The 10,616-nt window shown below is 46.3% G+C and overlaps 1 long non-coding RNA gene across 1 annotated transcript in view; it reads left to right on the forward strand.

The window, feature by feature from the left end:
• LOC136332312 (uncharacterized) overlaps positions 1-5,746 on the forward strand; it is a 17,587-nt gene extending 11,841 nt beyond the window's left edge. The window contains exons 3-4 of the long non-coding RNA XR_010730614.1: positions 3,639-3,796; positions 5,438-5,746. This is a non-coding gene — a long non-coding RNA (uncharacterized lncRNA). The remainder of the gene's footprint in view (positions 1-3,638; positions 3,797-5,437) is intronic.
• Positions 5,747-10,616: the final 4,870 nt, after the last annotated feature.

Genomic DNA, 10,616 nt, shown 5'->3' on the forward strand with positions numbered 1-10,616 from the left:
TATATTGGATTAAAGGTTTTGATTTCTACACTATAAAATGGGGCAGAGGAGCCCATGCTGCAGGAGAGCAGAAAAAGGCCACATAGAGGAGAGGAGAAGCAGCCAAGATGGCGGAGTGCTGAAAGAGAAGCCAGTTTGTGCAGAGTTTGAGCAGAGAGAAGGAGATGGGGAACAGAGGTGAATAAGGCTGGTGAGGTACAAACCTTTGATCCTAGGAAAACTCGGATAAGTCGGTGGCTTTGGGAAGCCTGAATGGAAAGGGAAGTGTTTTCCCACTGTGTATATTTCTTGCCCACTGGGTGCAAGCTAGGATTAAAGCTAATGGCCCAGCAGTTCTTGGCTCTGTTGTTTCCTTACTGTCTGTCCGAATCAAATGAGAATCTGCATGGAGCAGGAGGCTGTGATGGTGGCCGTGGCTACTGGCTTTACATCTTTCTAACAAATATTGTTTCTGGACCACCCAGTTTTTCATGGTCCCTGTCAATTTTTTTTTTTTTTACAGAAAGAGACAGGAAGGAGAGAGAGAGATGAGAAGCATCAACTCGTAGTTGTGGCACTTTAGTTGTTCATTGGTTGCTTCTCATACGTGCCTTGACCAGGGGGCTCCATTCGATCCAGTGACACCTTGCACAAGCCAGTGAGTGACCTTGGGCTCAAGCCAGAAACCTTGGGCTTTGCCTGACCAGGTGGTTGCACAGTGGATAGAGCGTTGGACTGGGATGCCAAGGACCCAGGTTTGAGACCCTGAGGTCGTCAGCTTGAGCGTGGGCTCATCTGGTTTGAGCAAAAGCTCACCAACTTGGACCCAAGGTCGCTGGCTCAAGCAAGGGGTTACTCGGTCTGTTGAAGGCCCGCGGTCAAGGCACATGTGAGAAAGCAATCAATGAACAACTAAGGTGTTGCAACGCGCAACAAAAAACTAATGATTGATGCTTCTCATTTCTCTGTACCTGTCTGTCTGTCCCTGTCTATCCCACTCTCTGACTCTCTCTCTGTCTCTGAAAAAAAAAAAAAAAGAAAGAAAGAAAGAAACCTTGGGCTTCAAGCCAGCGACCTTTGGGCTTAAGCCAGTGACCATGGAGTTATGTCTACAATCTCATGCTCAAGCCAGCAACACCACACTCAGCTTGGCAACCTCGGGGTTTTGAATCTGGGACCTCAGCATCCCAGTTGGATGCTCTATCCACTGCACCACCACCAGTCAGACACCTTTGTCTGATTTTGACTGCCACTGTGCATGTCTGGGTTTTTTTTAGGTAAGAGGAGGGGAGATAGTGAGACAGACTCCTACATGCACCCTGACCAGGATCCACTGAGGAACCCCATCAGGGGCTGATGCTTGACTACTGAGCTATTTTTAGTGCCTGAGGTTGATGTGCTACAATGGAGCTATTCTAGCACCTGAGGCCACACTCAAACCAATTGAGCCACTTGTCTATGGGAGGGGAAGAGGGAGAGAAAGGAGAGAGAAAGGAGGGAAGAAGCAAATGGTCACTTCTCCTGTGTGCCCTGACTGGGGATCAAACCGGGGCATCTGCACATTGGGCTGACACTCTATCCACTGAGCCACTGGCCAGGGCTGTGCATGTTTTAAAATGGAAGAATTTTCTCCTTGTTTGCCCCGGCATTGGATTGGCAGTGCCTTGGAAAATTCCTCCCAAACCTGAGTCTGGAGGACTGAGGGTACAATGGATTCTGAGGACACAATGGATTCCTAAAATATGCAGTTGGGCCAGGAATGTTTTAGCCTCCTAGGAAATTAAGTTAAATGGGATATTGCAGCTTCCTACTAAAAACAGGCCTTCCATTTTCATTAAACTTTAATATTTTGATGCCTTTGGACTACATTTTCTCCTTTAATAACCAGCTAACTGCCTATGCTAACAATAACATCATCTTCCGAGAGAGGAAAATGAGCGAACAGCTCAGTGCTCCTTGGAGCATTTGTTTTCCTGTGGGCAAATCTAGATTACAGTCAGAGTCACCTTTCTGGACTGAGGAAGGATACTCATAAACTTAGCACAATTATAGTGACCATTTTGAAGAGAGAACGTCAAAAGAGCTGCCCACACTAGAAAAATTAGAAACTACACGTAAAGAAGTAGTTTCTGTGTGTATATAAACAAATAATCCAAAATCCCACTACCCAGAGAAAACCACTCTTAAGGTTTAATGTGTAATATACAGTTGACCCTTGACCAACATGGAATAAGTGAGTGTCCCAGGTGTCAGACACGTCACGCTGCATGGTCCTTCCTGGCTTATCCACATCGACGTCTCAGTTCTCACACAGTCTGCGAGGTGGGCAGGTGAGGTGTGGAGGATGAAGTCTCTAGTGGGCCAGGCCTCCCGGGAAGGGATGAGTGTGTGGTGGCTGTGCCCTGAGGGGTCTGGAAAAGGAGGAGATCCCTCTGACATTTCAAAGATATGTTATCTTAGATGCAAAAAGACAATAAACAGGTTCACTTAAGGTAAAGATTCACTTTTGTCAAGGACTCTGCAGACCTAGGATGTGACTAACCCTGTGACTTGCCTTTAGTTTCAAATTTTTATGCTCAGACCATCCTATGTGGTTACTTTGGGTCTCTGAGTTTGTAAGGCCACCATGCAGGCCTCTCCTGAGCTTGTCAGGTTTAGTATGTGGCCCCTTTTTCATCTATACTTAGCAATGGAAAAAAAATCTGGCCATTTGTGACAATATGGATGGACCCGGAAAGTATTATGCTAAATGAAATAAGTCAGAGAGAGAGACAAAGCAGTATGCTTTCTCTCATATATGGGATCTAAAACAAAACAAAACAAAACAAATGAATAAACAAAACAAAAAGTCCAGATTCCTGAGCCTGGTTTATCAGCTGCTGTGTTACCTGGCCCCTGGTGACTGTTTGGACATCTCTTCACCTCCCCGTTTACCTGTCAGCCAGACTGAAACCCTTGCAGTTCCTCACAAACCACATTTGCTCACCTTCCAGCTAGAACATTTTTACTTGGTTTTTCACTTGGCTCATGGCTACTAACACTTCAGGTCCTGGCTGAGCCACTCCCTCCTCCAGGAAGTCTTCCTGGACTTCCAGGCTGGGCAATCCCTTCTCTGGTCTTCCAAATCCCTTTAAGCATCCCTGTCCCAGCTTCCCTCACTCTGAGTGTCACTCTCTAGGGCTGAGTCTATCACCCACTGGGCTGTAAATTCCAAGGAGACAGGGTGCAGGGCTGTGTATCTCACAGCTAGGCAGTGATAATTCTCCATCTGTAAAGTGGAGCTAATAAGAGCATCTGCTTTCCAGGGTTTGAGGAATAAATGGAAATGATGTATTATAGCCCTTTGGTGTAATGTCTGATAAATACTGTATTTCCCCATGTATAAGACACACCTTAATTTTGGAGCCCAAAATTGGAAAAAAAATGTATTACATAACATTTTTGAACTCAAGTTTTATTCATCATAAAATTCATATAACTCCTCATCACTGTCAAAACTCCCATCCATTAGCTTGTCCTCATCTGTGTCTGATGACGAGTCACTGTCTTCATATATTGCCTCTTCCTCAGTTCCATCTATGGCATTTGAAATGCCACACTTCTTAAATGACTTGACAATTATCTCGATCTTGATATTATCCCAGTATCTTTTCACCCAGGTACAAACTTCTACAGTTGGTTTCTTCACTCTTCCTGCTGGTGTCAAATTGTCCCCAGAAGACTTCATCCATTGGTTCCATTCATCTCTCATGGCGACTTTGAAGGATTTGTTAAATGCTGATATCAAGTGGTTGGAGCTGGGATGTCAGGGCTTCAGGTATGACTGCAAGTTTTGTGTTTTGCTCTGCAGCAATTTTCTTTGTGTTTTTGGTTATGTGCGCCCTGAACTCATCAAGCACCAATAAGGCAGGTTTGCATAAGAGCCAACCTGGTCTCCTTCTCCAAACTTTCTCAAACCACATCTTCATCCCATCCTGATCCATCCAACCCTTGTCATGAACGTGAACAATCACTCATCGAGGAATGTCTTCTTTGGCATGGTTTTGCATTTGAAAATCAGCATTGGAGGCAGCTTGGTTCTGGCACCACAACAAGCTAGAACAACTGTATAATGGCTCTTTTCATGTTCACTTGTATTCACAGTTACAGTTTTCACCCCCTTTTCAGCAATTCTTTTACTTGGAACATCAAATTGAAGGGGGACTTCATCCATATTTGCAATCTGCCCCAACTCAAACTGATGTGTCTTCCGACATTGAATGACAAAACTATAAAATTCAAGGACCTTCTGCTCATAGCTTTCAGGCATCTTCTGGGCAAGTCTGGCGCATGTACGCTTGCTTAGTCCATTTCGTTTCATGACCCTGAAGCACCAATTGTGTCCTCCTTTGAAATCAGTAACTTCTTTTTCATCAGCATTTCTTCTTGCCTCATGCTGAACCATCTTAGTGGACACAGGAATTCCAATTGCCCTTTGCTATTCAATCCATAGCTTCAGCTCCCTCCCTAAATCCGGCTATTTTGCTGACTTGCCTCTCATGGCCTTCTTCTGCCGTGGCGTTTTCAGTAGTGTTTCTTCTTCCCGTAGCCAGTCTCAGATTGATTTCTCAGTTGGAGGAGGACCAAACTTGCATTCAGCAGCATGATTTCCATTCACTTTTGCAAACTGGATCATTTTTAACTTGAATTCAGCACTGTATGATAATCTTTTCTGAGCCATTTCTGGGCAGAACATGGCAAAACGTAACCTACAGTAATATACTGGTAACAAGTGCAAAACAATGAGCACAAAACAAGTGCGAAAAAGCAGGAAATGCAAGTAAAAAAAAAATCTGCAACCACTATATAAGACATACCCAGTTTTTAGACCCCAAATTTTTCCCAAAAAGGTGCTTCTTATACATGGGGAAATATGGTATCACCTTCTAGAGTTAATGTCTGCTCTTGTTATTAATCATCTTAATGTATTCACCAGGAAAGTTGACCCCATCCCCAGGAAGTCCTCCTGGATCCTCAGGATGGATCAGGAGCTCCATCTGGGCCCCCAACCCCAGCCCTGACTACTCTGGGACAGATCTGTCTTTCCCACTGGACTGTGAGCCCTGGAAGGCCAGACTTGTGGGTACTGTGGTCACCTCTGGGTCCCCAGTACTGCCCAGCACAGGGCTCCGCACAGACCAGGCACTGTAAGAAGGTGTGCTGAATGAATGAATTAATGGCTTTGGCAATTATTTGATCTCTGATTGCTACATGTCCATGAGTCCTCTTTCCCACTCTAACATACAGATTTATGTTTTCTATAAATCCTGGAATTTAGAGAAAACTTAAATGGGACATGGTGGCCAAGTGGTTAAGGCAATGGACTGCTAGAGAAAACTTATTCATAAAATTGTGTGTATGTGTGTGTGTAGAGAAAAAGCAATCTTTTAAAAATTTTATTAATTTTTTGCCTGACCAGGCGGTGGCGCAGTGGATAGAGCGTCGGACTGGGATACAGAGGACCCAGGTTTGAGACCCCAAGGTCTCCAGCTTGAGCGCGGGCTCATGTGGTTTGAGCAAAAGCCCACTAGCTTGGACCCAAGGTCGCTGGCTCGAGCAAGGGGTTACTCGGTCTGCTGAAGGCCCGTGGTCAAGGCACATATGAGAAAGCAATCGATGAACAACTAAGGTGTCGCAATGTGCAATGAAAAACTAATGATTGATGCTTCTCATCTTTCCGTTCCTGTCTGTCTGTCCCTATCTATCCCTCTCTCTGACTCTCTCTCTGTCTCTGTAAAAAAAAAAAGAGACTTTAAAAATTTTATTAATTTTTAATAATTAAAATGATTAATTACTGAATTTATTGCTGTTACATTGGTTTAAAAATCCTATAGGTTGCAGGGGAACAGTTCTATAACACATCATCTGTACACTGCACTGTGTGTTCACCACCCCAAGTCAAGTCTCCCTCCATCACCATTTACTCCCCCCTGTTCCCTCTTCTACCTTCCCTCACACCCCTTTCCCTCTGGTGACCAGATTATTGTTGTCTGCCTATGAGTTTTGGGGTTTTTTCTTAATCCCTTCACTATTTTCACCTAGCCCCCAACCCTGCTCCTCTCTGACAGCTGTCACAGAGAGAGCAACCTTGAGAGAGCTTGAGGAAGAGAGTTTAGACATGTTTCAGAAAGGGAAGATGTTGGGAGGTGGGTGGGAGGGGGGTGCTGAGGACTTTGGCCAGGAATGACTGGCTTTTGGAGATCAAGTGTGTTACTTTGGTGAGGTCAGAGACCATGTCTGCCTTGTTCATGCTGGGTCTGCAGCATCTAGCGCGGAGCAAGCCACAGAGAAGGCGCTCAGTAAACATTTACTGGATGAATGAACCAGACATTGTTAATGTAGCCTAGGCATCTTGCTGGACCTCTGTAATTGTGAATCACGATATACTTCAAGTAGGCCTTGAAGCAGGAGTCAAGTTCTTTTAGTCCCCCTCAGGGAGTAGAGAGGGTAGTAGGACATGTTGCTGAAGGGCAGGGGAAGCAAATGTGGGACTCACCGCCACTCTCGGTCCCAAGCTCTCTGCTGACATCAGTAACCTATACGGGCACTGCTTCCATGACAACGGGACCTGTATCTGTCATACAGCGTGTGCTCAACAAATGTCCACGAGAGAAGCTTGGGTTGACATATTCCACTCAAACTCCAGCTTGGAGAAGTGGTTGCGACTGAGTCAGTGCTCTCATTTCTGAGCTGCTGAGGTTTCCTAGTGGCGTGACTTTAGTCTCTCAGTCATTCAACAAACATTTAATTTTTTATTTAAGTTGATTTGATAGAGTAAACCATTGAGTATATATAAGAAAAACACACATGAAAGGAAATGCAGTTATGAGGAGGGGAGGAAAGTCTCTGGTCTGTGGCTGCAGAAGGCAGCTCAGCCAGCGTGAAGGCATGGCAGGGGCAGCTGGCACACACTGCTGACCTGGCGGCAGGTGTACTGGGGGAGGAACTGGCCCTGGTCCCAGGCCTGCTGTGAGGGCTGGGCCTGCTGCTTTCTGTCTCTCGGTCTGACCTGTGATCAGAGCTGGGTCACCGCCCAGAGCTGCAGTTGGTGCCAAAGCTCAGGCGCTGGCAGCGCTCTCGCTGGGTTGGCTTAAGCTCTGGGATGGAGGCTGTTAGGGAACTGGCTGGAGTCAGTGGCGCTAGAGCAGGTCGTTGTGAGGATTCCAGCTCTGGAGACTGGATGGCAGCCATCACTGGAACCTTTTCTGGATCTGGAATTGGAGCCTGCGCGGGTGCTAGTGCCAGGTCTTGAGTGAAAGCTGTGGCTTGAGCTGCTCTAGCTCCGCTCTGGATCCCGGAACAGCCGTGGCTTCAGCTCGCCTGGCTGGGAGCTGCCACGGGCAGCAGAGTTGGCGCTGGGCCAGCTCTTCAGGTCGTTTACAGCTTGCTCTGGAGCTGGCACTGCAGTCTCTGTGGGAGGTGGGCCCAGCACTCAGGGCTGAGCCTGGAGTCCACAAACATGTATTGAGCACACGCAGTATGACAGGAGCAGGTCCTGCTGTCATGGAGCTGCCAGCCTAATGGATCAACTGTTCAATAACCACAGCAAGAAATCTTTCATTACACAATGTGATGAGTGCCATAAAAGCAGAAGCGTGCTATGAGAGTTCAAACAGCGAGCTGAATTTGTAAAAAGGTATACAGGAGGTCTGAGGGCATCCTCACAGTCCTTTTCCAGTGAGGCAGGGCATCAGGAGGACACTCACCTGTTGCAAAGGGAACAGCTGGCTGCTGGCTACAGTGTGGCCTGATACCCAGCCAGACTTGGAGAGGAGGAGCCAGCTCCCTCTGTTCCCACCCATGCAGGAAATGACTAACTTCCTCCTTGACAGAGTTGGAAGTATAAGGAGGGAAGGGGTTCAGCAGTACACCTCAGGTGGGAAAGGTGCTGCTTAGATATTAATGGGCTTCCAAGCAAATCTCGTCTTTTGGCAGCGGTTGGGAACCTATGGCTCACAAGCCAGATGTGGCTCTTTTGATGGCTGCATCTGGCTCACAGACAAATCTTTAATAAAAATAATAATGTTAAAAATATAAAACATTCTCATGTATTACAATCCAATCATTTCCTACACCTCATGTTCATGATTGCAGGTGGCTGGAGCCAATCACAGCTGTCCTCCAGGACAACACCAAATTTTTATTGGATAATGCCTAATGTACACGGGTCATTGTGAGGTCAGAAAGTAAACTTCCCTCCCTTTAATCAAGTAGTCAGCTAGCTAATTGCAGAAACCCTTTTGACGAAGAAGATGGCTAAACAAAAAAAAGATGAGGAGTATCGTACTTTTCAGTAGGAATGGACAGAGGAATTCGCCTTTGTGGAGAGAGCAGGTTCTGCAGTGTGTCTAATATGCAATGATAAAATTGCATTGATGAAACGGTCAAATATAAAATGGCACTTCGACACATGCCATACTACATTTGCATTGAAATATCCAGCGGGGAACAGCAGGAAGAAAGCACGTCAAGAGCTACTGTGCAGAGTGCAAGCTAGTCAGCAGCAACTCTGTGTTTGGACCCAACAAGGTGACTGGAATTGGGCTAGCTTTGCTGGTGCTTTAGCAATTGTGAGAAATGGAAAGCCATTCACAGATGGGAAGTATGCCAAAACATTCATGCTTGATGTTGCCAATGAACTTTTTGATGACTTTTCTGGTAAAGACAAGATAATCAAACAAATAAAAGACATGCCTCTATCCGCAAGAACTGTTCACGATTATCATGATGGTAAATCAAATTGAGGCAACACAAGTGAAGGACATAAATGCAGCACCATTCTTTTCTCTCGCTTTGGATGAGTCAACAGACGTAAGCCATTTACCCCAGTTTAGCGTGATTGCAAGGTATGCTGTCGGTGACACACTACGTGAGGAAAGTCTTGCTGTTTTGCCTATGAAAGAGACAACAAGAGGGGAGGATTTATTCAAGTCTTTTACTGAGTTCGCTAAAGAAAAAAATCTACCGATGGATAAACTTATTTTGGTGTGTACTGATGGTGCTCCGTGCATGGTGGGAAAAACAGAGGATTTGTAGCGCTTCTTTGTGAACAAGAAAAGAGACTCATCCTAAGTTTTCACTGCATCCTACATCAGGAGGCGCTTTGTGCTCAGATGTGAGGTGAGCAGCTCGATGAGGTGATGTCGCTGGTCATTTGGGCGGTCAACATTATTGTTGCCCGAGCTTTAAATGATTGCCAGTTTAAAACACTGCTGGATGAAGTCGGGAATAATTATCCTGGTCTGCTTCTGCACAGCAATGTGCATTGGTTGTCTGGAGGGAAGGTGCTCAGCAGTTTCGTGGCTTGTCTGAGTGAAATCCGGACTTTTCTTTTTTTTATTTTTTTATTTTTTTAAATTTTTCTGAAGCTGGAAACGGGGAGAGACAGTCAGACAGACTCCTGCATGCGCCCGACCGGGTTCCACCCGGCACGCCCACCAGGGGCGATGCTCTGCCCACCAGGGGGCGATGCTCTGCCCCTCCAGGGTGTCGCTCTGTTGCGACCAGAGCCACTCTAGCGCCTGGGACAGAGGCCAAGGAGCCATCCCCAGCGCCCGGGCCATCTTTGCTCCAATGGAGCCCCGGCTGCGGGAGAGGAAGAGAGAGACAGAGAAGAAGGAGTGTGGGGGGGTGGAGAAGCAAATGGGCGCTTCTCCTATGTGCCTTGGCCGGAATCGAACCCGGGTCCCCCGCACGCCAGGCCGACGCTCCACCGCTGAGCCAACCGGCCAGGGCCCGGACTTTTCTTGAAATGAAAAACGTCGAGCTTCCTGAGTTAGCTAACACTGAGTGGCTCCTGAAAGTTCTACTATCTCATGGACATGACTGAACATCTGAACCAGCTCAATATGAAAATGCAAGGAATTGGAAATAGTCTTATCCCTTCAACAAGCAGTGTTTCCATTTGAAAACAAGCTGGAACTCTTCATCTCCACCGACATTGAAACAGGTCGTTTACTACACTTTGAAAAACTGGGAGAGTTTAAAGATGCACATACAGCAAGTAACCCTGCTCAACACCTTGATCTCCAGCAGCTAGCAGGCTTTACATCTAATCTCCTGCAGTCATTCAAAGCGCGCTTTGGAGAATTTTGTGAGCATACTCGTCTTTTTAAGTTCATCACCCATCCACATGAGTGTGCAGTGGACAGCGCCGACTTGCTTTACATCCCCGGTGTCTCTGTCAGAGATTTTGAGCTATAAGCTGCTGACCTGAAGGCCTCAGACATGTGGGTGAATAAGTTAAAGTCACTGAATGAAGATTTGGAAAGACTTGCATGACAGCAAGCAGAGTTGGTGAGCAAACACAAGTGGGGAGAAATGAAAAAACTTCAACCCGCGGACCAACTGATTGTCAAAACTTGGAACACGCTTCCCGTCACATACCACACACTGCAGCGTGTGAGTATTGCTGTACTGATAATTTTTGGCTCTACGCATGCATGTGAGCAGTCTTTCTCACATCTAAAGAACGTTAAGACCAACCTATGAGCACGTTTAATGGATGGAAGTCTCAACGCCTGCATGAAGCTTAACCTCATCACATATCAACCAGACTACAAAACCATCAGCAAAACCATGCAGCACCAGAAGTCGCA

Source organism: Saccopteryx bilineata, chromosome 3 (genome assembly GCF_036850765.1).
Source record: "Saccopteryx bilineata isolate mSacBil1 chromosome 3, mSacBil1_pri_phased_curated, whole genome shotgun sequence".
NCBI lineage: Eukaryota > Metazoa > Chordata > Mammalia > Chiroptera > Emballonuridae > Saccopteryx > Saccopteryx bilineata.